The 26,515-nt window shown below is 41.2% G+C and overlaps 1 pseudogene across 1 annotated transcript in view; it reads left to right on the forward strand.

The window, feature by feature from the left end:
- Positions 1 to 22,203, forward strand: part of LOC144246500 (chloride channel protein B-like) — a 102,226-nt pseudogene extending 80,023 nt beyond the window's left edge. The window contains exons 15-16 of the transcript XR_014950188.1: positions 858 to 936; positions 16,538 to 22,203. The product of XR_014950188.1 is annotated as a chloride channel protein B-like (transcript). The remainder of the gene's footprint in view (positions 1 to 857; positions 937 to 16,537) is intronic.
- The last annotated feature ends 4,312 nt before the right edge of the window (positions 22,204 to 26,515 follow it).

A 26,515-nucleotide genomic window follows, 5' to 3' on the forward strand; every position in this document is an offset into this window, starting at 1 on the left:
CTTCCCCTTCCCCTTCCCCTTCCCCTTCCCCTTCCCCTTCCCCTTCCTGTTGGCATAATTTCTTCACTCTTGCTACTGACTGCTTTGCATATAAATACATTTATTTGCAGAAATTCAGGAAATTTTGCTTGCTTTACTTCATGGCCAAGATATTGGCATAGAAAATGAATCACTTTTTATCTCCCCTTGTTTTCCCTTGTTCCAAGGTAATTTTTCCAGACTAGTGCAAAGCTTTGAGTGCTCCTGTTTTTCTTTTTAAAACAGAGGACTCTGGATTGCCATTGCCTGGCACTGCAGGCATGGTCAGAGGGGTTGCACTTCTTGCACATTCACTGGGCTCAGAATACATCTTGTTAATGCTACTCAAGGCAAGCTCACGGTTTGTTGAGGGGGAGACGTACCCCAGTGAATATCACCTTTTTTATTAGTTTTGTAAACGTGAATGAATCTGAGTAGAGCTGCATAAAAGGTCTCTGCAGAAATAAACAGAGCACATCAGGGGCTAAGTGCAGTTTTCCCATGTGATTTATATATTTTAAGATTAGGTCTGGCATTTTGCAAAATGCTGTTTGAAGTTGTTAATTAGGTTTGCCTGAACAGGCCAAAACAGACACAACTAATTGGTTGAGATTATAGCTATAAGATTGTGACCTCTCACAGTGAAATCTCACAATGTATATTCTTGTTTAGGTCTGTCCTTCTGTGTTTTTTTGGGAGGAGGCAGATAAAGACTGTACCATATCACTGAGATAGTGAGGAATACTTTGGGGAGTATCATCCCTATCTCAAGTCTGCTGTTGTTAGTCGGAGGTTTCTTTACTGAATACCTGTCTTCATTCTACTTCTATTTTTGACAGGAGGAGCACTACCAGGTGACTTTTCAACATTTTATGAATAAAGCTCAGTAGGAAGGCTTTTTACAGCATCAGTGCATCAGTAAGTACAAAATCATTTAATCAAGTCTCATACTCCATGCAGTTACTGGCAAACCTGATTCATTTTATGAATAATTTTACTTGGATCTCAGTGAGAAAAATGTTCTTATTAACAGTATGAGCAACAAATTTCCAGACAAAAACATGGAGGAGGGATGTATGTATAGACACAGTCGGGGGGGTGGGGGGGGGGGGATGTGACTTCATCGCACTTCACATGATAAGAGGGTTCACTTCAGGAGCTGGTAACGGGATGGGGACTTGAAAGGCCAGGCTACAGGAAATGGGGATGGTGAGTCAGGAAATGGCAGCCTTCCCTCCGAGTCATCCTTGAACCACTGCCCTGGTGTGCTCAGAGTGGGAATTGGATTTGTATAGATGCTGTTTCTTCAGAAGAGATTTCAAACTTGGGTCGCGACCATTTGATGTTGTCAAGTGTTACGTGCAGTTTCTCCTTAAAAGCGTGGATTTCAGCTCCCCCATCTGCTCTGATCCCTAGCATGGGTGGCTGTCTGTGCTCTGTAGCTGTCCCTCTCCGCAGTGGCAGATATTCCATACCTCCTGCCTGGCTTGGCTCTCTGTCCTGGTGCTGCAATCCCTGTTATGCACCCACCTTGCTTCTTGTCAAAGTCACTGTATGGCTGGTGACCCAGAGGTGTTTTCTGCACAGCTGCTAAATAGCACAGCTGTATTTTCCTGATAAATACACATTACTCTGTAACACTCAATTGGCTTACCAGAAGCAGAAGTGCTATCTGTTAGGGGGCCAGTGGCAGTATATGGTGGTTGCAGGGGCACTCACTAGAAGGGTATGTGGGGTGAATTCCTTTGTCATTATTTCTAAGTATCTAAAGAGGGGGACCAAGAAGATGGAGCCATGTTCTTCTTGGTGGCGCCAGGCAATAGGACAAGAGCCAGTGGGCAGAAACTGAGATACAGGAAGTTCCACCTGAATGTGAGGAAGAACTTCTTTACTGTGCAGTGACCGAGCACTGGAACAGATTTCCCAGAGAGGCTGTGGAGTCTGCCTCACTGGAAATATTCCAGAACCATCTGGATGTAATTCTGTACCATGTGTTCTAGGAAGACCCTGCGTGAGCAGGCAGTTTGGACCAGATCTGGTCCCTTCCGAGCTGGTCCATTCTGTGTGATTCTGCGTCCAGGCGGGCAGGCAGCAGCAGGGCTGAGGCCGCCGGTCAGATGACAGCTGGGAACAGGCACCTCAGCCGGAACGCGCCGCGCTCGCACCTCTTAACTCGCCGCTGTAAATTGACAGAACGGGGTTACGCTTTGTACCGAGTTACGGCCCAGAGCAGCCTGACGGCAGCCGGGGCTGGCGGAGACCCCCGAGCGAACCGCGCCGCCGCGGCGGGAAGGCGCCACCTGCTCCCGCCCCCCGCTCCGGCAGCCGCCGCCCGCCGCCTCCCGGCGCCTGGGCCGCGGCCCCCGCCGGGCCCGAGCTGCCGCCGGCCGCCCGCGGCGGCGCCGGGCGGGCCCCTCCGGCGGAGGCGGCCGCGGCAGCGCCGGCGGCGGCCGCCAGGTGCCGCCCTGCCCAACGCCTCGCGGCGCGGCTGCCGCCCGGCCCGCCCGGCGCGGCCGCCCGCGGAGCGCCCTCGCCGCCGGCCCGGCCCCGCCGCCTGCCCGCGGCGCGACCCCCCGCCGCTTTCCGCTCCGTGTCCAGCGCCACTCACAGAACCTCGGAATTGTCAGGTTGGAAGGAGCCTCTGGAGGGCAGCCAGTCGAAGCCCCCCTGCCAAAGCGGCGTCCTCTAGAGCAGGTGACACAGGAAGGCGTCCGGATGAGTTCTGAATGTGTTCAGAGGAGACTCGGTGACTTCCCTGGGCAGTCTGTTCCAGTGCTCTGCTGCCCTAAATGTAAAGAAGTTCACAAAACCACAGAATATGCTAGATTGGAAGGGACCCACAAGGACCATCCAGTCCAATCCCAGTCCCTGCACAGCACCATCTCCAAGAGTTACACCGTGTGCCCAAAAGTGTTGTCCAATTGCTTCTTGCGCTCTGTCAGGCTGCTACTGTGACCGCTCCTCTAAGGAGGCTATTCCAATGCCCAAACACTCTGTTGCAGTTTCTGGTCATTGTTCCTCATCCTGTCAACTGTGCACCACCAAAAAGAATCTGGCCCCATCCTCTTTTCATCTGCCTCTCATCTGCCTTTTCATCCCCTCTCAGTCTTCTCTGGAATGAACAGACCAGGTCCCGCAGGAGTCCTCATAAGGGAGATGCACCAGACCTCTCATGGTCTCGGTGAAATAGTTCTACTGGGCTTCAGGCAGGTTGGGGGTGGCTGCTAGTGATGCTGGGTGAGGCCACTAAATTCAAGCATTCAGGACTCTGGCACTGGCCAGGATTCAGCAAGCTTCTTCAGGGAGAGCAGAGCCACCAGCACTGGGGTTATCTTACAGTGACAGAGAGATAGGTGCCAGCGCTGAAACCCAGTGCACTCTGTTCATTACAGGTGATGATCTCTAATGAGTTTTCTTCAAGACAAACCAAAACCAAATAGCAAGTAACTTGGATGTTGAATTTCAGTAGCGATTGACTGTGTTGCCCTTTTGAACTTTGTGTGTTTTAGTTTTCCCTCATTGAGCATTCTTCTTAAAAGAACTAGTACATTGATTGCATGGTTTTTGGGAGTAAAACTGTCTGAAGAACACAGCCCTGTGCTTTAACAGCCGCTAACTGTGTGCATTCATTGGGGAAAAAGTCGGAGCAGTTAGACCACACTTCCAGACTAGCTCTCAAGGAGGCCAAGGCCACTGAGATTTTGGGATTATTCATATTTCAAAACTAGTTTGAAATACAAAATTGTTTTGAGGCTAAAGGAATGTAAACAATTGTCACATGTAGTTGTTGGGGATTTTTTTATGAGAGAGGTTTATATTACTTAAAAATTGCTTACAATTGCTAATTTAGCATCTGCATGGAATGCAGTATTGTCTGGACTGCTGTATTTGCAATCAGAGCTGATAGCAAGCACAAGCACTTCCCGCACAGCTTCTTGGCTGCAACCTAGACTGACCCCATGAACAGCAAGTCAGGGTGAACAGTGTTGGACTTGGATGCTTGCTTCCGTTATTGCTGGTGTGTTAAACCTAGCAAAACTGCTTGGCTACTCTGCTGAGCTTGCCACGTAGTTCCAGCTACACTGTAAACATCTGTCTGCCACCTGACTGAAGCCACTGTGTTCATTTTGTGTGGGCTACTGAAAAGCTGTCAGATGGGAATGACTTGGGTTATCCCATGTCTTAACCAGTGTTCTAGATTCAAGAGGTTGTGAATGCCTTTATCCTTGCTTGATTTACCTGTTTTTTGACTAGATCCTTCTGAGCTATAGGTTTTCAGTCCCTTAGTAGGCCTCTAAATAATTCCCAAGAATATGCTGGATGTCATTCTCCTACAGAGCTCAAATAGATCAGACAGGAGCATTGAGTCCATTGAATCGCTATGGATTCACTCAGCTCTTCTATGCATCTCCTGACCAGTAGAGTCCCATCTCTTAGAGTCTTTGTGATACTAGTTTTGACAGGATGCATTATGTGTTCAAGGTTATGTCTGAAAACCATCAAACTATAAAAAGGGGATTTTCAAGATGGCAGTACAAGCAACTGTAGTGGCAAGTGAGCTGAGATCTCTGAGAATGTTATTCTAGCATCATGGACATGTGTGTTGCTTTCAAGGTGACCATAGTGTGTGACTGAGAATACCTGTGCAATTAAATTACTATAGACTTGGAAATGTTTGGTTTGGAAAAAGAGTGCTTTTCGCAAATGGGAGTATGCATTTAGCACTCACCAGGCATTCTGAAGTTAAATGAGAATTTGAAAACACTTGATCCTGCAAATCAGATTGCCCATGTATATGAAGAAGCCTAGGAGTGCTCATTCTGAAGTTAGAGAAACAGCCTCATCGAAGAGATCCTCATACAGATGGTTAGGCTTCAGGACATGAAATTGGGATTTATTTGGCTGAATACCCTAGAAGGCATTGTTAACTTCTGTGAGTCATCCAGACTGTCTGAACTTCTCAGATTGAAAAAAGGAAGGAATGAACAGGTTAAAATATGACAGAGCTTCCTGTCTTGCCTTGAACAGAAGGAGTTTACAAAGACCTTTTTCATCTTCTGCTGATCAAAGTTGAGTTCAGTGACTGGACAAAAACAGTAGAGAAGATGCTGGTTGTGGGACGCCATTCTTGCCAAACCTTTTCAGCCTCCAAGGAAGGCTTAGTTTGGCAGAATGTTAAGTGATGCTATTTGGACTGCTTTTTATTTGTGGAGGCTTATGGGAAAGATGCTCCTCCCCAGACACTGAACCATAAATATCTGAGTTTTATACAACCAAAATTCCTGTGATTAGACACAGAATAAGTGACAAAAACCCTGAGCTTTTACCAAACCTGTGGAATTCATTTCAACTTTGCCAGGTGTTTGGCTGTAAGACTGTGAGACCCCATATTTAACAGCTCATATACTTTGCCAATAATATGTGAAGTGTTTCATTATCTTATACATTGTAGTTGGCACACAGCAGTTTGCAGACAAAGAGCGATGGTTTATGATATTTGTGGATTCCATACGCAGTTGTAGGCATGAAATGATGTGTGGTGTATGGTAATACAAATATATAAGAATGAAAGAGTTCACATAGCAAATATAAGATACTTTCAAGTCTCTGATAACTAAAATGATAAAGTGCTAAGTAACATCAGTACTTTGATTTTTGTCTCCTTTTATAATTGCTCAGAATATAAAACAAATAAGAGGCATACCTTCAGCTCACCCAAGCTGTTCAAGGAGTACTTGGGGCAGACGAAGAGCTAATTAATTCTGAGACGGCAAAATAGTCAGAGCTTTTTAGGATATTCATCCTAAAGGCCAAATTTTTCACAAATTAAAGCTTGATTTAGATGGACAAGCTTATGGGACCAATTGCATACAACTGCATATTCACCTCAGTTCCCAGTATCCAGTGAAGTATTTTGATCAGTATTGAAATAATTACTGCAATATTCTGGTTGTAGTTGTATGGATTCTTTTCCCCTGTGGTGTTTTCACTGTTTGCTGAGTTTTAATCTTTCCAGAAAAAAAAAAAAAATCAAACAGCTTGAAACTTGACTTCTAAATAAACCTTTGATTGAGCAAATCTTTAATGTGTTGATTTGCAGCATAGCAGTGTATTTAAGTGTGCCCTTCTTTATGTATAATAAATGTTGTGCTGAGGTAGGGTCCAGGGATGAAAAGCAACAGCCTATTTACACCAGCAAGTCCCCAGGCATGGGAATCTTGTGTGTTGCAAGAGTGGCGATGTTTTCTGTGGCAGTGCTTGCAGCAGCCTGTGTGGTCTGCCCTGCTGGCCTTAGCAGACCGTCTGAACTGGCAGGGGCCAGCAGCCCGGGAGACCTTGGTCCCTGGGTGAGCCCTCCACCAGCCCACCATGGAGTCGCAGGGCTGCTCCCCAGCTGCAGTGAGCAGGGCAGCTCAGGGAGACCTGCTCTGTCTCACCAGTTGTAATGCAGAAAAGAACAATTCTGGATATCCAGAAGAGCGAGGAGAAAGTTTGACTATGAAAAGCAGAACAGGGAGCTTCTTGCTTTCATGTCTTCTTCAAAGACTTTGGCAGAACTTTGGTGTGTTTTGTGGTGGTTCTGCTGCTGCTTAGGACCTTTGTTCAGAGAGCTAGTGAACCTTTCCATGTGAACAAGAAAACATGTCATATGTCTCATTCTGAATTTCAATATTTTTATTATTCCTCCCTTGAGGTGTCTCAGAAGTATGGAGGATGATTTAAATTAGAATTTTATTGTCACTTCTAGTGAATTTTCTGTGCTATAAACACTGAAGGAAAAACTCAAAGGCTGTCCCATCCCTTGTGGGACTGGAGTCTTGTTATTAGTCATCTGACCAAGAAATGAGAACAAGATAAGAGTAACATTATTTATATGTATCTAAATTAGTAGTTATCAGCAACTATGTGAAATTTAACAAAGACAAGTGACAGATTGTGCACCTGGGAGAAGGCAACCCTGAATGCACACCCAGACTGGAGAATGAGATGCTGGAGGGCAGCGTCGTAGAAAGGGACCTGGGGGTCCTGGTTGGTGGAAAGTTGAATGTGAGCCAGCAGTGCCCTGGCAGCCAGGAGGGCCAACCCTATCCTGGGGGCATCAGGCACAGCATGGCCAACCAGGCAAGGGAGGGGATTGTCCTGCTCTGCTCTGCCCTGGTGTGGCTTCACTTAGAGTTCTGGGGGCAGTTTTAGGTGCCACAGTGTAAAAACAATTTAAAGCTATTGGAGACATCAACAGAAGTCTGTGAAGATAGCAAGGGGTCTGGAGGGGAAGCCATACAGGAGCAGCTGAGGTCAATTGGTTTGCTTAGCCTGGAGGAGGGGAGACTTCACTGAGGAAGTCTGACACTTCCTCATGAGAGGAAGCAGTGACAGGACTTGAGGACATGGCCGGAAGCTGAGTCAGGGGCAGGCAGGTTGGCTATCAGGAAAAGGTTCTTCACCCAGAGGGTGGTTAGGCACTGGAACAGGCTCCTCAGGGAAGTGGTCTCAGCACGAAGCCTGACAAAGTTCAGTAAGTGTTTGGACAATGCTCTCAGGCACATGATCTGATTCTTGGGCTTGTCCTGTTCAAGGGCAGGAGTTGGATTTCCATGATCCTTGTGCTTCTCTTCCAATTCGGGATATTCTATGATAACACCTGCTTAGATGCAGGTGGTCACTAAAATTGCTTATTAGAAGTTGTCTGAATTCAGTTATTTCTTATTATCAGAGAAATAGGCAGTTCTAAGAGATGCATGTTTCTCTTTGTGTTTAAAAGAAGCAAAACCCAAGAAACTTCCAAAAAGCACAGATGTTTTGAGGAAAATTATGGAAAGAAAGCTTTCCACTGAATCTGTCTTATTATGCTGACACTTCTACTTCTGTGGCTAGTCTCACCTCTAGTGACTGTACAGATAGAGTTCCTTCATATTCCTGACAGGACAGTTGTGAAGCCCTTTTACTGGGACTGATGATGTAAGAGAAGACCACAGGATTCTAATTCCTGTATCAACTTCCTGAATTTGCTGCTTAACCTCCCTTTTGAGGAAACTACCTTATTTGGAGAAAGTAGCATACACAGATCCAGATTCAGCAATGTTTTCTGGCTGATATGGCAAAACACAGTTTTTGTTCTCTCAGCTTCCACAGGGGAGTTCACTATTTTTGATTTTATCTCACTTGTCTGGACTCTCCCTACAGTGGATGGACAAAAGCTTTCCACAGACATAAAAAAATGATCTCCAGTTTGACTGTGGAAATCTGTGTTTAAAACAGGCATTGATTTAGAGAGGACTTAATAGTGCCTTAACTATTAGTCTATCATCTAGTTTTCTGTATGTTGGGCAGGAAATAATTCAGTATTGTCTAGCTTTTAGTAGTAATATATCATGATTAGGATGTTTATGTAGGATAAGGATAGCAGAAAAATACTGACAAGGCTTGCTGAGTCTTACATTTCTGAGTGAACTAACCCCAAAACTGATACTCTCTGAAGAAGGTGAGGGAACCAAATCAAATCTGTTTGGGCCATATGCTCTCAATAGCCTTTGAAAATGTGATCATGAGGTAAATTATAGTTATTGTTAGTGAAATGGTGTTTTAATTTTGAACTACATCTTAAATTAGAGAAATGTTAGATTATTATTTTCTAACAGTAATCACCTGTATGAAATTCCATTAAAATACTTGTGAATAATTTTAAAAATTAAATCACTGACATTTTATCAAATCTTTGCCTTAGACCTGAAGATCTGGTGGAATATGCAGTTTTCATGAAGTGAAATAGAAAGTCCATAATACCATCTGCCTAAAACATAAACCTATTCAATTCAGAGAAGGAAACTACAGTTTAAGATTCCAAGAATTTGTGATGTAATTTCAATATTTTTTCATCTTTTCTTGAAGACATCCATGCATGTAGAAGTAATAAGGCATGTCCTTGTTTCAGTGCACATCATTTTAGGTCTTGGAGTGCAGAGTGTGAAAATAAGTTTTTCTTATGTTGCATTTTAATCAGGATAAAATGACAGTTTTAGTGTTGCAGAGTGCACGTAACAAGATAAGCAGTGCTGCTTCAGCACAAGTTGCATGTATTGTTAGAAAGAGGTATGTACTTAGAAAGCAAATGACAGCCCTGAAGTTATGGTGGAATTGTAAAGCATTGGTTTACACTGCTTATCTTTTATATCATTCTTACAACCTTGGCACACATAGTTTATGCTCAAGAATTTAATTTCCTTAGTTTTATGTTTTTGCGGTCATTAAAATCTACCATATATCCAAGAAGGAGTATAGTCAATTAAAGAATTTTGTAAAACTTAGTTTATTGACAGCAGAAATTATTAGAAAAACAAACATTTGTATTAACATTTTATTTACACTAATGTCCTCTCAATATATTGTCACAGCTCTCCACTGTTGTTGTTGGGAATTGTATATGCAGAAATCAGTCAGAATTAAGCTTTCATGAACAGCTAATTAACAGATAAATGTATTATCTCTATGCTCTGTAAATTAGATGTTTTTAAAGAGTGGTTTCAGAAGCCTTGGTTATGTCATGCTTTTTTTTTTATTTAGAAAAATTTCATGTTCTTATGTGTTTTTTTTTTTTTAACTGAGTTTATAGTTTTTGAAAACACCAGCATGCTTTATGGTGACTGGTGATTTTTATTTAAACTGATTCTACACATTGCCTTGAAATAGTCTTATATGTCAATGTAGCTTGGAAATATGATCCATTTCTTGAAGTGTGGCTAATAATGCTCTGGACTCTTGCTATTGTAATGGTGTTAATTCTTCCCAGTCTCTGTTTTGCTGGTCTGGCTTGCGCAAAGAGTTTAAAAAGGCCAGGAACCTAAGACCACCGGCATTGCAGGGAAATAACATCTGAAAAGTTCCCAATCCTACACTCTGCCCTCCTGCTGCTGAAGAGAAATAACAGACTTGATTTGGGTTTATTTGTGGATGCCTATTTTATAAAAAACAACAAATCAAAGAAATAAATCAATGCAGATCTTATAGGATATTTTATCTGCTTTGTTTTGTTGGTTGCTGTAGCATGACTGATAGAGGAGACACACTTGCTACTGGGAACATGCGTAATGATATTTTGTTTATTGTGGTACATTTCTGTCATTTTGCTCATATACTCAACACTTTCTCCCCACCTTATTTTACTTTTTCCTCCCAAATCTGCAGATTTTATAGTCATCAGTTCTTCTTAGGTTTTTTTGTTTGTTTGTTTGTTTGGGTTTTTTTTCCCCACACTTTGGGTCAATCTTGCAGTTCCTATTCAGACCATACTTTGGAGAAAAGCCTTCAGGATTTCAACAGGTGATCTCCTGGAATCACCTCTTGGGTTTTGCCATCATGTCTTTTAGAGAACTGAAGCTGAAATCACTTTGCTTCTTTGTCCAAGTACAATGTGAAATTGTACATCAAAATCTTTATCACCAATCAGAATGTCCAGAACCACTCTTTGAGTCTGCTCTTTTACTGAAGAATGTTGTCTCATTAAACTACGTGCATGATGAGACGAGCAATAAAGGGAGACTGCAAAGTCCATGTCCTCCTTTGAGAGGCCAAATAAGGAGGCATGGCAAGGTAATTTGGAACGAAGTCAAACAAGTCCACTATTGTTTTTGTTTTTGTTTTTTTTTTTCTTTTGTGCTGCTTCAGCAGGTGAAAGGTGCCTTCTTTATTGAAATGATGTAATATGGAGATGTTCTTTGCACATGTACCATAATGCATATGCTGTAGGGTTGGGGGAAATGAAATGCTGTGTTTGCTTTTGTTTCCAGAATCTGCTCTGTTGAGTCGCCAGGTTCATTACTAGTTTCCCTGAATGAAGAAGCATTTTTGTTTTGCAGGTGTTTTGCTAAAATTATGTTTCACTGTAAAGAACAGGTCTTATCCTGTTTGTATTTTTTAAATCCTACATTCACTGGTGTAATCACAGAAGCAATTAATAATAGCCAAACAGTTAACAGTAAAACAAGATGTTTTTGATTTGGATTTAAGTCGTTGAAGAGTCCTTTGCTGAGCCATACAAAATGCTTCAATTGTGTGATTGTTTTAATCATTGCTAATGAAGTTGACACACCCATGATGTTGTTTTTGGCTTTGATACCTAAAGGACTTAGTGCAGCAGCTGGAGGGTTTGGTTGTCTTCCACATCTCACAGTGTCGTGGGACACTGGAACAGTAGTTGCTTCAGGGAAGCAAGAGGAAATCAACAGTGGAATCATCAGTGTTCATTTTCACTCCCACTTTGATTTGGTCTGGTTTCTTTTAGCTTCTCACTTCTTTTCCTCAATGCAGCAGTAGGAGACCATCATAATTCAGTCTGTGCAGAAAAAAAATGAAATACTAAAAATGGCTTGATCTCAATTTTTAATAATTTATCTGAAGAAAAATAGGTGATAGTTTAGGGCTCTTCGGTAAAGTGATTTTACAAAATCTAAGTATTGGACATTAAAGCTAATCAGGTTTAACCTGGGAATAAACTGAAAAATAAGTTATGCAAGGGTAAGTAGTTAGTGGAAAATTGCTAAGGTGTATAGACTGTCTATAAACAAGATACCTAAAAGATATGAATTACAAATCAACCAGAAGTTACAGGCTCTGTGATCAGGAGGTTGGTCCAAATGGAGATGGGGATTTCTGTTGAATTTCTAGGTTGTACCACAGGAAAGCGGTAAGGAAAAAGGGAAGTTTTTTTTCTTTTTAAATAACTAATACCTTTTGGCTTTTCTATCAAGTAGGCCAAATATGGGTTGCAACTTGACAAGAATAATAAATGCTTAAACACCATGGGTTTTTTGCCATATTTAATTCTTAACTAATGAGTAGGCTGTCTTCAGGAAAAATATAATAATGATGTCTAATTGTTAAGATGCGCTAGTTAGCACTGTTGAAAGACTTAGCTTAGATTGTAGTGTAGGAGAGGAAAGCTCCTTCCCTGTAATTTCTTTAAATTATCTATGTTCTGACCTCAGGCCTTACAGTTAAGAAACCAAAGAGTTCACCCTTTCTTTCCTCCTGCTGTCAGTTCAGGAAGCAGGAATAAGGGATCTTCCAGATTATGCCAATGATGTTAGAGTGGGATTTTGCTTCCCTTCCAGCTGAGAAGGACCTAGCATGATCCTAGGGTCTTTTTGAGAGGTAATGTGCTTTTTTTCTAGCAAAATTAGCTTTCAAACAGACCTAAAAAGAATAAAGGAAATAAAAAGACATAACTGAATATGTGGAAGTCATTACAAATAAGGGACATAAAAAAGGAGAATTAACGTTTACAAGATACATGCCAAAACATAGGAGGGTACACCAAAAAGATTTTGAAGAAAATTATGAAAGATAGAAAAGTAAATAAATTCACTTTTCTATCTCAAACACAGTAGAATTTGAAACTCTACTTCTAAATCTATAGAATATCATAACAGTGTGAAAGCAGTGTACTGATACTCACTATGGAGGAGCTTACAGCTATTATAACACTTTTCAGGAAGGGAGGAAAGAAAAGATATTCAAATTGAGGCAAAAGAGTTTTAGGCTAAGTATAGCATAATTTTAAGAAAAGCACTGCTTACTGACTAGTTTAAATGATACAAATATGAAATTGCCAGATTGTTAACTGGAATTTGCATCCTAGTTGTTTGAGGGTGGAAAGTGGCTGTTGTGCTGCCAGTCTAGAGTCTGGCTTTGTGGTAGGCAGACTTTAAGAAGCTAAGTAATAAAGATTAGGTGAGAAGGCACAGGCCTATGTATTATGAAAAATTTACATTGTGGTTTTGTAGCACTGCCTCACTGTTCTACCATTTTTTTGGAAGGAGTTAACGTAGACTGGTTGGATGCTGTGTGCTGCTCCAAGAAACATGATCCAAAGTCATCACCATTCCTCTTATAAAATTATGATGTTGTTCAGTAAGTGGGAAAGTTCCCTTCTCGGAATGATGTGAGAAGTAAAAATGTAACTTTGCAGAGTAAAGGGTTTTTCTGCTAAAGTCTTACTAGTTTAGTCTGCATACATGGGCCTATTGCTGTATTTATGAGAAGATGAAGGACAAGGTAGGCTTGTTCAAGAAGAAGGTCCTTTACAGGTCAGGAGAAAAAAGCTCATAACACTTAAAGACTGAACTATAAAGTGGCAGATGAAATTCTATGCTAATAAATGCAAAATAATCCACTCAGGGTGGAAAGCCAGCTCTGAGTGTATGTTATGCAGTGCTAGACTCCACATAAGCTGTTGCTGTTCAGGGAAGTCACCTTGAAATAGCTGCAGACTATTTCAAGTCTATGCAATCTGCAGCTCACAGCCAGTCAAAAAGCTAAGTAAATTTTAGGAATGGATAGAAAGGGGACAGACAAGTGAACATAAAACATCCCTGACTTTGCTTAAATGAAGGGTAGATTTCTTGTTCTTTGTAACAAGGCAAGTAAATAGATATGTACTAAGGGTTACTTTATGGTTATATATTGACTGTTTTCACAGTAAGCCAATACAATTTAAAAACAGCAGATCCAAAGAATGACAGAAGTGTCAAAATATCTAAATGAAACTTTCCCCCTCAAAAATGAAGTTCTTTGAGGTCACATTGCAAGTTGAGCTTCTCCAAGCCCTTGCACCTGTGGTATTCACAGCCTCTTATTTAAAAAGAATCGTGTTATTGATGTGTCATACCATAACTACCAAGAAACATCAAGCTTTTGGGAAAATAGTCTAGTAAGAAGCCCATAATCCTTATAGAGTCATTTCAGCATCTCTCAGCACCTAAAATTGTCTGTGATCCACCAAACAGGCAAACAACCATGTATTTTTTGACATGTAATGGTATGGTGTGATGTTTAAAAATTATTTATGTTACAGGTTACAAGCTAACTCTAAAAATTGATTTGTGGCAAATGACACTTCATGTGCAAATCATTAGTTTGAAGACAGTGATTTTCAATGTTAATTTTTATTAAGGATGAAAGATAAAGATGCAAGCTAAAAACGGCAGTAAGGTTTTCTTATGAGGGAAGAGAGACATACAGTCATGCAAATGTCATGCATATTAGCCAGGATTTTATCAACAGTTACCTTAGTTTTCTTTTCTTATTCCCATGCTTCTGGGGATTTGAAGAAGGTTCATGTCTCCCCCTACTTCATGTGCAATAAGTAGTTAGGAAACATGGATATTTTCCTGTCCTGGGGCAGTCCTTTGAGTTAACATAGGAGAGACAGTGTCAATTATTGTTTCAGCATCTCCTTCTACAGATTCACAAATGTATCCTGGACAATATTTAGTGGTTTCAAACTTGAGGGATTTGAGTTAGCCAGAAGGATTAGATTACTATAACCACTTCATCAATGTTATCATGGAGTCGAGCGGCTCTGGCAGAAATGATAAGGACAATTGGCCTTCCCTGTGCTTCAGATCTGACTGTTACACAAATTTAGGAGTATCCATCATTAAAACCAAATATATACACATACATATACACATACATATACATATACATATACATATACATATACATATACATATACATACATATACATATACATACACACACACACACACACACACACACACACACACATATACATATAGAAATAATGAAATCTGTATCTCTTGTTTGTTAACCCTGGACTACAAAAAATTTGGGAACACATTATGATGTCTGTTGCCTTAGCAGAAGTTGCAATAACTCTATTTACTTAGCATTACTTTTTTGGATGGCCATATTGACTGTGCAGTTTGACTGACATCAAACTCAGGCAGAAAGTTTCCAAGCTGAGGCAAGCTCTGCCAAAACAAAAAGAATTCTGTTATTGTTGAACTCTAGAGGCCTAACATGCAGCTCTTAAACAGCACTGCTGTGTTTTGGGAAATACTGATCAACTGGGACCCAGAAACAGGCAACAAAAAGACTTCGCTGGCTCCAAATGGCAAATTCCCTTTCTCTGAAAGGGCAAAATGAAAGGAGGTAAGGGATGTTTACAGGGAGTGCTTGTTATTCCTTCTTCCTTACATGTTTCTAAATATGCAGTTTCCTATTTGAAAGGATTTCTTAGCTAGGTAGGACTTATATTTCTAACAAGTGTTTAAAATAGAGGAAAAAACGAGAGGAATAAAATCAGTGAGGCTATTGAGAATGAGAGGGATTCTAGAGCATACCAGCCAACTTTAATTATATTTTGCAATTTACTGTAAATACCATTATGGGATTTTCATATGTTGGGGGGAATTCTCCAAACTTTTGCTTAACTAACTTCCATAGGAATTCATGTGAATAATGACCTTGTCATTCATGATATGGAAATAATTATTGTTGTACTGCGTAGCTTGTCAACCTGTCTAGTACTGCCACAGATTTTTGCATGTGCTAAACTAGGCCAAACCTTGAGAAATGAAGCTACATCAAGGTGCTTTGCTTTTCCTTCATCCTAAGAACTGTATAGTTCTAAAAAGCACAAAATTCATGGGTGTTGTAAAGGATAACTCATGACTGGGAGTCTGGGGATGTACAATGTGTCATGAGGATGTTGTCCACTCTGAGATACAAACAATGTAGAGTTCGCTGCTGGCACTGTGCTAGCTGGGAGGGCCATGCTTCTCCTAGTGGGAGCATGAGCAAGGCAAATAGAAGAGGACAGGTGCTGAGCACAGCAGTTCTGGTATCAGCAAGATTGGCAGTGCATCTGTGCTTGCAGTGTTGCCCTCAAGGTCTTAAAATTCACATGTAGCTAGTGAAGAAACAGACATGCCTCAAATCAAATAAAGCCAGAGTGTAATTAAATAATAAAACATTACAAACAGTGCATTTCTAGGGAATTACAGCATGCCTTGGGTGGAGTTATAAGGCATGAGGCCAAAGGTTGCATGGCTTTAATCATCCAAGAGGCACAGAAAGCCCCTGATGCTGACAGTACTAGAGGAAGGAAGAGTGAGATGGTGTGGGCAGTCTTTCTGCATACTGTTTAGAAACCAAGCTTTGATTTTATGCTATTTGGGCATGGAACTGCCTGTATCTATTGCATGCCTCTTCTCACCTCAACCAGTTAACCTGCTAAGACTGCAGAATGATGCTGGCACATCCAACCAGCTAGTTCAGCACCCGAGTACCTCTAACGAGTGGAGCAGAAAGTCTAACTCTGGATCAAGGCGGTTTTTTCCAGCCTCTGTTCCTGGGCCAGGATTTCTATGAGTAGAACTCAACAGCAATGACAGAAGCTGCTAACTCTGGTATGAAGAACAGGGAACTGGGAGAATGAGAGGATCCCTGGGGTGCTGTAAGCTGGACTGCTGAGTGGGTCAGTGCTGAGGCTGAGGTTGGAGAGCCTTGAGGTGATGTATCTGGGGTAACAGACATTCTGTGACCATGGGCTTGGCCAGAGTGGTCCAGAGGATGAGTTGGAAGCCAGAGCTGCATTTTCCAGTGAGGCTGAACAAATGATGAGTGAGACCATTTCACTGCTTTTCAACATGGATGATTAAAATATGATTCTGATACCACCCTGTGTCCTGATGGCTAGTGTTGTACTTCTGTACAGGGAGTTGTGAGAATTCAAGGAGCTGTGGGTGAGGTGGCCATCTTCTTCCTCTTCATGCTCATCTTTTCCAAGTGAGCTTCCAAGGATCTGAAGCTATACACAAGAGGTAGGTATGAGGAGATGCTTGCAGGTGTACTGTTCCTCTTACCCTGTGCTCTTCCTGTTATCTTCTGGCGTTTGGCTGGAGAGAGAGCAGACTTCAGTAGAGACATGAGAACCACAGTTGGCAGCAGGATGTCTCTCAGCAAGGGGTAGAAGCCAAATCCAGTGCTCTTGCTGCAGTGGCAGCTCCCATGAGGGTGGAGAGTAACAGGCTCTTGGAAAAGAGGTCTTGTGAGGTGGGAACCTTTGTGTCATGCTGGTAATAGAGTCTTCTGAGACAGAACATGCTGATTCACAGAAACTGAGACTCTGTGGGAAAGAGTTGGCTTTCACAAATATTTTAACTTGAAAACTCCTGTGGAAATAAAATTTTGGAACCATCAAAATGTTTTGGTAGTTTCTAACTGAATGGCTTTCTCATTTAAAAATACTTTTTGTTTTGAAAATTAAACCTAGTAACATATTTAAAAGATACATTTTGAAATTGTCAAAGCAATATACTGACCTTGAACTCCAGGGTTTTTTTCTTCGCTCTAGGTCTTTAGCTTTTAAAATTGCAATAATTTAAAACTTTCCTCCCACTTTGAATTGGGATACTGATATGTAGAAAACTGTTTACAGGGAAATTGTTTCTCTGTCAGCTTAACATAATGGACTATGTCACTTTAACATGAACTAGCCCCATTTAAAAACAACAAATTTCTAATAAATTCACTTTAAAAAGAAATAAAACAATTCTATTGCTACAAAGACACCTTTTACTGTCACAATTATTCTCCCACAAGTACAAGCAGGTTTTCTGATTCTAGGCTTAAAATGTTTACTGATGATTGTAATGCAGTCAAAAGAAATCAAATACAGATGGTTAAGTTTGAACAATGTTTTTCTCACAGAGTATTTAACGCTCAAGAAAGTCATAAAACAAAGAAATCCCAATTCAGTACTATGCAGCATGTCCTGCTGATGTGTTTATTTCCGTTGCCTGGATTTTAATCACTGGGATGTGATCACTTCAAATGTGATGCTAAACATTGCCTGCTATTATAATGCATTTCCCAGGAAAGTGCATTCTGACTAGCATGCAAAGTGCAGAAGAAAAACTTAGGGGGATTATTATACAGTTTTTTTTTTAACATGGCCTTAAGAAAAACAATGGTTCATTCTCTGAAGCCTTGTATCCTGTGTCCTATTTATGTTGTTACCAGTTCGACAAAGGGAAAGGGCCTTCCAGATGAGTGTGAATTATGGTTGTACCTACAGGTTTGCAGTACCAGAGGGCTGTATTCTGAATTCATCTCCTCACAACTCACTATCATCCTTTCTGCCCCCACTGTGCCAGGAAGCTTCATGTCACGTCTCACAGCCTTACCCATGCGCTCAGTCAACCTTGCAGGGCCCAACACCCATCTGCTCTGTGCTGACATTAAAGACGCCACTATGCTCTTTCCTAGGAGTCCTTGGCTATAATTAAGTCCCACAGTAATCATAGTGAAACAAGATTTAAATGAGTTCTTGATTTCCAGTGATTGTGTTTTGGTGGTGGTGGAGATTTCTGAGATTCTGGCTGAATTACATGGCGAAACCCTGACACTGATGTCATTAGGACTCACTGGTTTAGCTTGTATGATAGAAATGCTTCTCATCATAGTGATATGGAGGTGACATAAGATGTATAGAACAGATATGATTGCTGGATTTGGTGTGTTTTCTAAAATTTTCTTCTATTTGTGACATTCTTGGCACCTTTATAATACTATATATAGATTCAATATATTGCATTAAAATTATGGTGGATGGTGAAGGTGGGTGAGGGGTAAAGCAGAATAGCTATGGTGCAAAGGTAGCACCTTTCCAGCTTGTCTGTATTATTAAAACCAGGACAAATATTTTTTTCTATTCACTAGGACTTACTAGAACCTTGCTATCAGCTCTGACTCAGGCAAGCATGAAGACTGTTCATCTTGTAACTCTCCCCACTTTTAGTGCCCTTCAAGTACTTTTTACCTGCGAAACTTTATGACAGCAATATCTTGGAACATAAAACATTATTGTCCTACATTTGTGCTTGGGACTTACCTTTATAGCAGAACACCAAAAGCAGCAGGTTGGCAGATTGGCTGCTGAGCTGCCTGGGTGCTCCACGTCGTTAGTCCCTGTTACAAGTGTTACTGAAGCCCAGCACTCACTGCTAAGTGTCAAGGTACAGAGACAGAACAGAAGTGCTGTTGGCAGCCATCACCAGCTAGTTGTTTTTGTCTGTGATTTCATGATGTTTAAGACACAGCGGAACTTTTTTCTCGCTAGAAAGGGTCAGTATGCAGAAAACAGATCATATTAAGTCCTGGTGTACTGTGTCACCCCGTTCCATCTTCATTTCAACATCACCCACTCCCACCTTGCCTGAAAAATCACACACTCTGCAGTATGCCTTCGGAAGACGGATTGTTTTCATTTGCAGGGAAGTTTGCAGCAGAGCACTTTTAAAATGACATTGTAAGAAATTGCTACAGTGCAAGACCTGCTCTGACTTTTATTTATGTAAAAAGAGATCTGGGTTAGGATTTCTAGTTGGAAGAAACCCACGATTTTACTAGGACAGGGAGGCTCATTCTTCTCTCTTGGCATGCCATGCTCTCTGCAATCTATTTGAGAGGCAATAAAGGAGGTAATAAAGTGGCAATCAAAAACAATGCTTCAGTAGTCCTGAGCCACAGTTTGTGGGATTTCATTTGGAACTTATTTACCTAACCGACTCCCACACATCTATCTATCTTAGGCACCTACAGGAGTTGTCTCTTTGGAGGGCTTGAGGCTGTCAAAAGGTTAAATTTAGTTCTTGGAGCAGTCTGGAATACTTTATTGTTGGGAAGGGGAAATTCTGAGAGGTAAGGGGATATGGGCACTGCGGGTACAGAGACAGCAATAACAACTCAGTATTCAGGAGCAATGCATTTCCATCACTGCCACAGTGAACCAGATTAACTGATCCTCCTAAGAAGAATCCAGGATTTCTCAGGGATGTGCTGGGACTGGAAGCTTTCTTGCTACCAGATCTGAGTGAAAATTTTTCTTGTCTTTGCATCACACCATGTTGTACAAGATCCAAGTGGTATCCAGGGTGCTCTGATGGACAAAGCAGGTATGCCCAAGTGACTTACCTCACAGCATCTGATTGTACCTTCTGAGGCCCCTTCCAGCCTGAATTACTCTATGATCCTGGGATCCTACATTTCACAACTGCAGAGCTGTTGCTGCAGCCCTAGGTAATCCCTATGGCTGAGGTTAGCTGGCTGCATCTACAGTAGGACAATGCTGATACTGACAGTGGTCCTGCTCGTACATCTGAGCAAATAGTTCAGAGCATTATCTTTAATTGGCAGGCATATAATGCGAAGGAGACATGAGATGATTATATCTTTTTACATATTTTAAAAAGCTGTCTTTCACAGATCTTTTCTCTATATGTTAATTAGGAACCATTCTGTAAGCATCACCAGGCTTCTTGATTACTTATGTGCAGTTATGTATGAGGCTTGTCAAGGTTATGTTTCTGATTGAGCTGGGACAAGTTCACAGCATGGCTGGCTTCCATAATCCTGTTTGGATATGCTGGATGCTTTCTCTTATGCCTCAGGATGACAAGAATGTTTTTTTTGCTTTGTTGACATATTCTGTCATGCCAGTAAATACTGATCTGGATGTGACAGAAAAAAGCTGAAGAGAGGTATGAATGAACTTAAAATTCAAAATAATGTGGACAGAAGAGGCTTCTTTCTCAGTTTTCTCTACTTTACAGCACTTCACTGGAAGTTCTTTCCATTTCCTCTCTCTGTATTTTTGCACATATCTTCTGTAGGGCAGGTACGTGTTTAAAGGGTAGAGCTGAACAGCTAGCAATAGAAATTCTATAGCTTTTTTATATGCAAAGGTAGTCTTCTGCCTCTGAAAACTGATAGATTTAAGGTCCTAGGCCAATTGTTATATACACTGTTGGAAAATTAGGACACAGTTGGCCATGACTATGAACTTATGCAGAGCATTTAATTCAGTTTTCATTCTTCCAGAATAAGGGTGGAATTCTGTGATCCTTGCTGTAGTAAAGTCCTGCTGTTCAGCTGAGTCAGTGTAATGGACAGTTGCCTGAATGCATTTAGAAATAGAGGGCCAAGCAGATTATCTCCTCTTTATTAGCTTTCTTCCTTACTGTGGGATTTCAGCACATCCCAATCTTGAATACATTTCTCTTTGCAACATACTTTTGGATGGAGAAAACTATTCCAAATTTGCCTATAGGGAATTGCCATGGGGAGAAGTGAAAAACTTTAAAACATTCAGGTTTCCAGGCCCTTACTCAGGTAGCTGAACATTTTTAAAAAATGCCCCTAGAGATGTCTTTCTGAAAATGAGCGACGTGGCAGAGCAGGGACTGAAGCCGCCCTGGTGTCCCAGATGCTTAGCTAGTGCTGCAAATGCTGGCTTACCCTTCCTGTCCTAACACTGTACTTAGTCCTGTCACTGCTGCCTTTGATTTAGAAGGGCCGCTCTGAATAGAAAGACTGTACTCAGGGTGAGTAATGGTGGTGAAATTTGTCTTTTTAGTAGTTGATTTTTAAGCCTGAAAAATCTGGCATATTCACAGACCGTGAATCAGTGCATCCAAGCTACAGATGTTATCCTCTGGAAACTGAGGATCCTGTACCCAGCCGTACTGCTGTTGAACTACAGAAATCCTCTCAGAATGTGAATCCTCTTTCTACGACATCCAGAAGACAGTTGCTTTCTCTTTGTAGAAGCAAAAGATCAGAGGAGGTAAAAAGCAAACTAGAATAACACAAAGGAAGGGGAAAAAAATGTGTTCAAAAGAGCTCTCTCTCCAGCTTCCTGCTCCCTCCCCCTGCCCCCTGCCTCCTCTTCCTTCTGTCTCTAAGGGTTAAATATGCAGAGGGAAAAAATTGCTAGACTTTATGTCTGTGCTTGGTGGGAACTATTAAATTACATCTGGATGTTTTTAATTATGCCACACATAAATGCCTGAACACAACAGCGTTTTAATCCAAATGTGAGCCTCATTTATGTGTGTTCTGTGTTTGCTCTGAAATGCACTGGCTGGCACTTGTTTGTGGTGGCCCCTTTGTGGCATTGTAACAGTGTGTGGGGTTTTTACCTCCCCCCCCCTTTTTTTTTTTTCCCAAGTGCGAGGATGGGAGCTAGTGCTGGCGAGGGGGAAAGGAAATGGGTAATAAAACAGAGAGCTAAGCGGCTCACTGGAGCCAGCGATGCTGGGATCTGGTTAATTGCTCCGAAATGAAAAAGATTCGGGGGTTTTCATGAAATCCCATAGGTGCATTTGCCAAGCCTCAAATATTAGATTGAATTACAGTTTCTAATTCCTCCCTCCCTTTACCCATAGCCATGTGTCTTATTTCTTCCTAAAGCTTGTCCACTTTTCAGAGCAATGAATGTAAGAAGGAAGCTGAATAAGGACTGCCTGCCTGCTTGTTTTACACCTTCCCCACCTACGTCTTTTCCTAATCTTACCTTTTATTAAAAAACAAGGAATCTGTCTTTCTCTTCTCCAGTGTATCCTGATCTGTTTGTGGATTTGAGGTTGAAATGTTGCCTGTATATTTTGCCTTGCAAGGGGCTGCAGGGAGGGCGTACTGAGGAACACTGTCCCTTGTTCTCCACACCCACGCACTAGCTAAGCATAATATAATCCTTTTCAGCATAGCCACCAAGACTTGTTTTTTTAAAGGGGCTTTGACCTGTCCCTCTCATTTTCAGAAATAATTTTACATTGTCAGCTAGTCATGCCAGCATTTTTACTATACCACAAAGGGATTTCAGCACCTGATTTGTGGGTGTAAGGGGACTTCACTGGGAAATGACGTCAGTGGCGTGGCTTGGAGGAGTAGCTGTCTCTGAGATCAAATCCTTAAATGGTAGGATTGGCACCAACAAAACTGAAGCTAGAGCTGAGACTCTCCTGTGTATAAATTATATCCACAAATCAACATGCAAACCTCTTTTCTGACAGTTATTGTGTTTTGTTAACCAGTGAACAATGTATATTTTCTTAGTCTGGCTATTTGGAGATTATGAAAAGTGCACCTTGGTTATTAAGCTGGTATCTGATCCAAGTGGTGTTTCTCCTCTTGTGAGGGACTGGAAATCTTTCCTCTTTCTTCCACCCTGGAGCTGGGAGGGCTTTCTGAGTCACCTAGTTATGTCCCAGCCTTGGAATGGGCCTGTCTGCTGGAAATTTCTCTGCCATGTTTTTCTGAGCAGATTCTGCTGGTGCTCTCAGCATCCAGATGTCACTCCACAGGCAGATAATTCTGATTTTTTTTTGTTGTTGTTGTTGCCTTCTACTTTTGTTTAAACTTTCTTCTTGTGTTTTGGGTAAAGGTGATTTGGCATGCCAGCGTCAATCAGCTGGCTCAATCCCTCTGTCCTCCTGGAAGCTGTTTCCTACATTCCTGTGTTATTTCTCACCTTCCTTATACCATTTATTGGTGGACGCTCCGCTGGAAAGGAGTGTGTGAAATATTCCTTCCAAATTATGCATGCACATTAGCAATTAAATGTAAGTTTCTACTTTCAGTCTACTGTGATTATTTTAAATAATTAAAAATTAAGAGCCCCATTTCCCACTTAAAGACAAGAAGGATTTGGCCACCATTTAACTGGCAGTGTTTACCCAGCCCCTCATGCAGCCTCTGCTGTTAGGCACTAGTCTGGGCTGCTCAGCTAAGAGAGCAGAGCAACTAAGGGCATGCTTGAGTAAAGCATGCTTTGATACTTCTGCTGTTTCCTTGTACGTGATCTCATGATGCATTGCTGTGGGGAGATCTAACTGTTCTGCCAACTTGTTTTCAAGAACTGTTTTCAAAGGGCATGGTTTTAAATTGCTCACTTGGGGGGTCATTTATTGTCTATTTTTTTCTTTTTTAGTGCTGGGTCCTCAGGCGTCCAAGGGTGAAATCTCTATTGTTCACCCCACCTCCTGAATGATCAAAATCATGGAGTTTTACTTAGCCACCCACTGTCTTTTGACCTGAATACTTCAATTTTTCTTTCCCACCCAGTGCCTTCCTAATGTTAGCCACAGTCTTCCCATCTTGCTCTCACCCTGTAGGGTAAGGAAATGTGGTTTCATCCATGAATGACATTAATGCCATTGTGTGAATCATTAGTGGATCCAGCATCACAAGCCCTAGGGGATCAAATACTTGCAAACCACTAGAGAGAAATTCTAATATCAAATACGTGGCAGGAATCATCCTAGCTCGAAGAAAACAAAACAACCCTCTTTAATACCCAGAGAAGGTCATGGTGCTTAGAGAGAAGAGGAGCTTGTGTAATAACCTCAAGGGGCCCAGAGGCAACCATCCTGCTTCTCTCTCCTGTCTTTACTCCCTCTTGCCTCCCCTCCTCTCAGGCAGCTCTGTCTCCAGCAGGCTAACCAGATCCTTCCCACTTGTGGCATATAACAGCAGTATTTGAAGCCCTGGCTAGACTGTTGCCTTGTTCTTCCTCAAAACAAACAAACACAAAGTCAAGATGAAGCATGACTAACTTAAAAAAAAAAAAAAAGTTAATAAAGACAGATATTGAGCTTTAGTGGTGGGGTGGGAGAAGAAAAGCTGAACACCTGCTGTTCTGCTATGGTGCCATCCCAATTGCCCTGGAGGCTGCTGTTAGTTCTGCCTTTGTAGGCCTTTGTGCCAGTGTTTCTGCTTTGCCTTAGCACTTGTAGAAGGCAGCACAAGAGCATGGGGTTGTCTCACAGCCTAAGGAGGAGTGTAAGATGTAAGTAACCTTGTGACTGCTTGCTGGCATCTCTGATGATCCCAACACTTCAGGAGGTGTTCAAAAGCTGATTACTTTTTTTTTTTTTAATTGTGCGTAGTGGCAGGTGCTTACATTTTAAAATTTTGTCCAAACATCCTCTGGGATGTAAACACACAAGGCATTTTTGGCTGGTGGCTCTTGCAGTATGTATTACCTGTGTAAGAACAGGAATACTGTGCAAAAGCAGAGAAAGCAGAGGGGAGTACTCTGTTATGCATACCGGGGCACAGATTTCCCTTAATGACCTCATCCTGCTAACCTTGAAGAGAAAATCTGAAGGTACTGCAAACCCTTTTTCTTTGGAAACACTTATTCCCAAGTATCAGGCATCAATACTTGACATTCTCTGCAAAAATTAGGTGTTTAATAAATTTCAACAATCTATCTAAGTAACTGGCGTATCTAGATCATCCATGCTTCAAGTGGCCAACCTAGAAATGTGTAGAACTTCTCAAAATAGCAATTGATATATTTGGGTAAAATTATATTTTTCATTTCTCTTATTTTGTGAGCTCTAAGTATTAGAATGTGAGAATTTCCATTCTGAGAGGGCGGTGGTGGGACCAGAACTGAAGGGAAGGTTAATTTTATCAGAGCAATTTTGAAACAATTTGAAATCAGATAGATTTGTTTTATTTGTGTTTGGATCTGAAACTCTTCACAAACTCTTCACTGAACTGGAGTTCTTACACTCCATTTCAAGAGCTAATAGAGATGACAAAGCAATGGAGAGTGGAAATGTTAAAACTGGTATTCTGAGAAATATCAGGTAATACACTGAATTTCCAAACTCTTGGATACTGATATCTGTAAGCAGAGATTTGGTAACTTACTTTTTGAAGCTCATTACCATAGTGAATGCTAGTGCTCTGGCAGTTATGAAGGTTTAGCCAGCAATGATGTCAGACTCAGAATTAAAAGTATGTGTGGAACAGATAAGATAAAAGGTGCCTTTTTTCTTCTTTGAACATGGAGAGTTTTCTGGTTATAGTTTCTTGAACTTGTTGAAGTTAATACAAGATAACACAAACTATTTTGGGATGGAGAGAACAATCCTTTAGACACAACAACCACACACACACACAAAAAGAAAACAAGGAGTAAAGCTCCTCCTATCTAGACCTTAAGTATATGGAAGATTGATTTTCTGTGTGTGTGATTAAATGTCTTAATTTATTAAGCAAAGACTTACTGAAAAGAGAAAAATTATATTTAATCCATGCATATGGCTACTACAGTGTCTTTTTGAATTACGGATCTTTTCCTGCACATCAATGTTATTACAAAGCTGGAGAAGCATCAAAGGAATATTCTGCTTTCTGTATGAGCCTTGGGAAGTTAAGTGCTGAGAGGAGACTAGGTTATACTTTCCCAAACTGTGAAGCAGATAAAAATGGGGCTAAAGATGGCTGTAGAAAATGATATACAGCTACAAGCCCTCACTGGTTTCATTATTCCAAGCCCTAACAATATTCCATTATTTATTAGGAACATGGAAACAATGGTATTTTAAAAATTGAACTAGATACTGTTCCTAAATATCGCCTCTTTTGCTATTTCTTCTAAATATTGCCTCTTTTGCTATTTCTACAGGAACTTAAAAGAGCTACGGTATAAGTAGTGAAAATGTAAACAGTAGCCAAGACATTTTTAAGTGATAGCTTCTATTAACAAGGTACAATATAAACAGACCTCAAGGTATGTAAGCATTCCTTATCATGCAGAAGTTTATATGATAGCTGAATAGTTTCACAATTTCTACAAAGCTATTTAAATCAGAGGACTTAGAGTAACTCTTGTCAAAGTCAGAGGCAATTTTACCAGTGGAAACAGAATTAAGCCCTAAAGAGATCATTTTTTTCAGCACCTTTGCAACTTTTCATCTGCCACCATTGGAGCCAATGGAAAGGGTTTCATTGACTTTGGCACATAAAGGGATGTTAGCTATGTAACCCAAGATATCTTGTGAGCGCCAAAGAATAAACGAAATTTAGAATGAGACCAGCTTTGCTGTAATGGTGA

This window comes from Lonchura striata, chromosome 2 (genome assembly GCF_050655825.1).
Source record: "Lonchura striata isolate lonStrDom1 chromosome 2, ASM5065582v1, whole genome shotgun sequence".
NCBI classification, from domain to species: domain Eukaryota; kingdom Metazoa; phylum Chordata; class Aves; order Passeriformes; family Estrildidae; genus Lonchura; species Lonchura striata.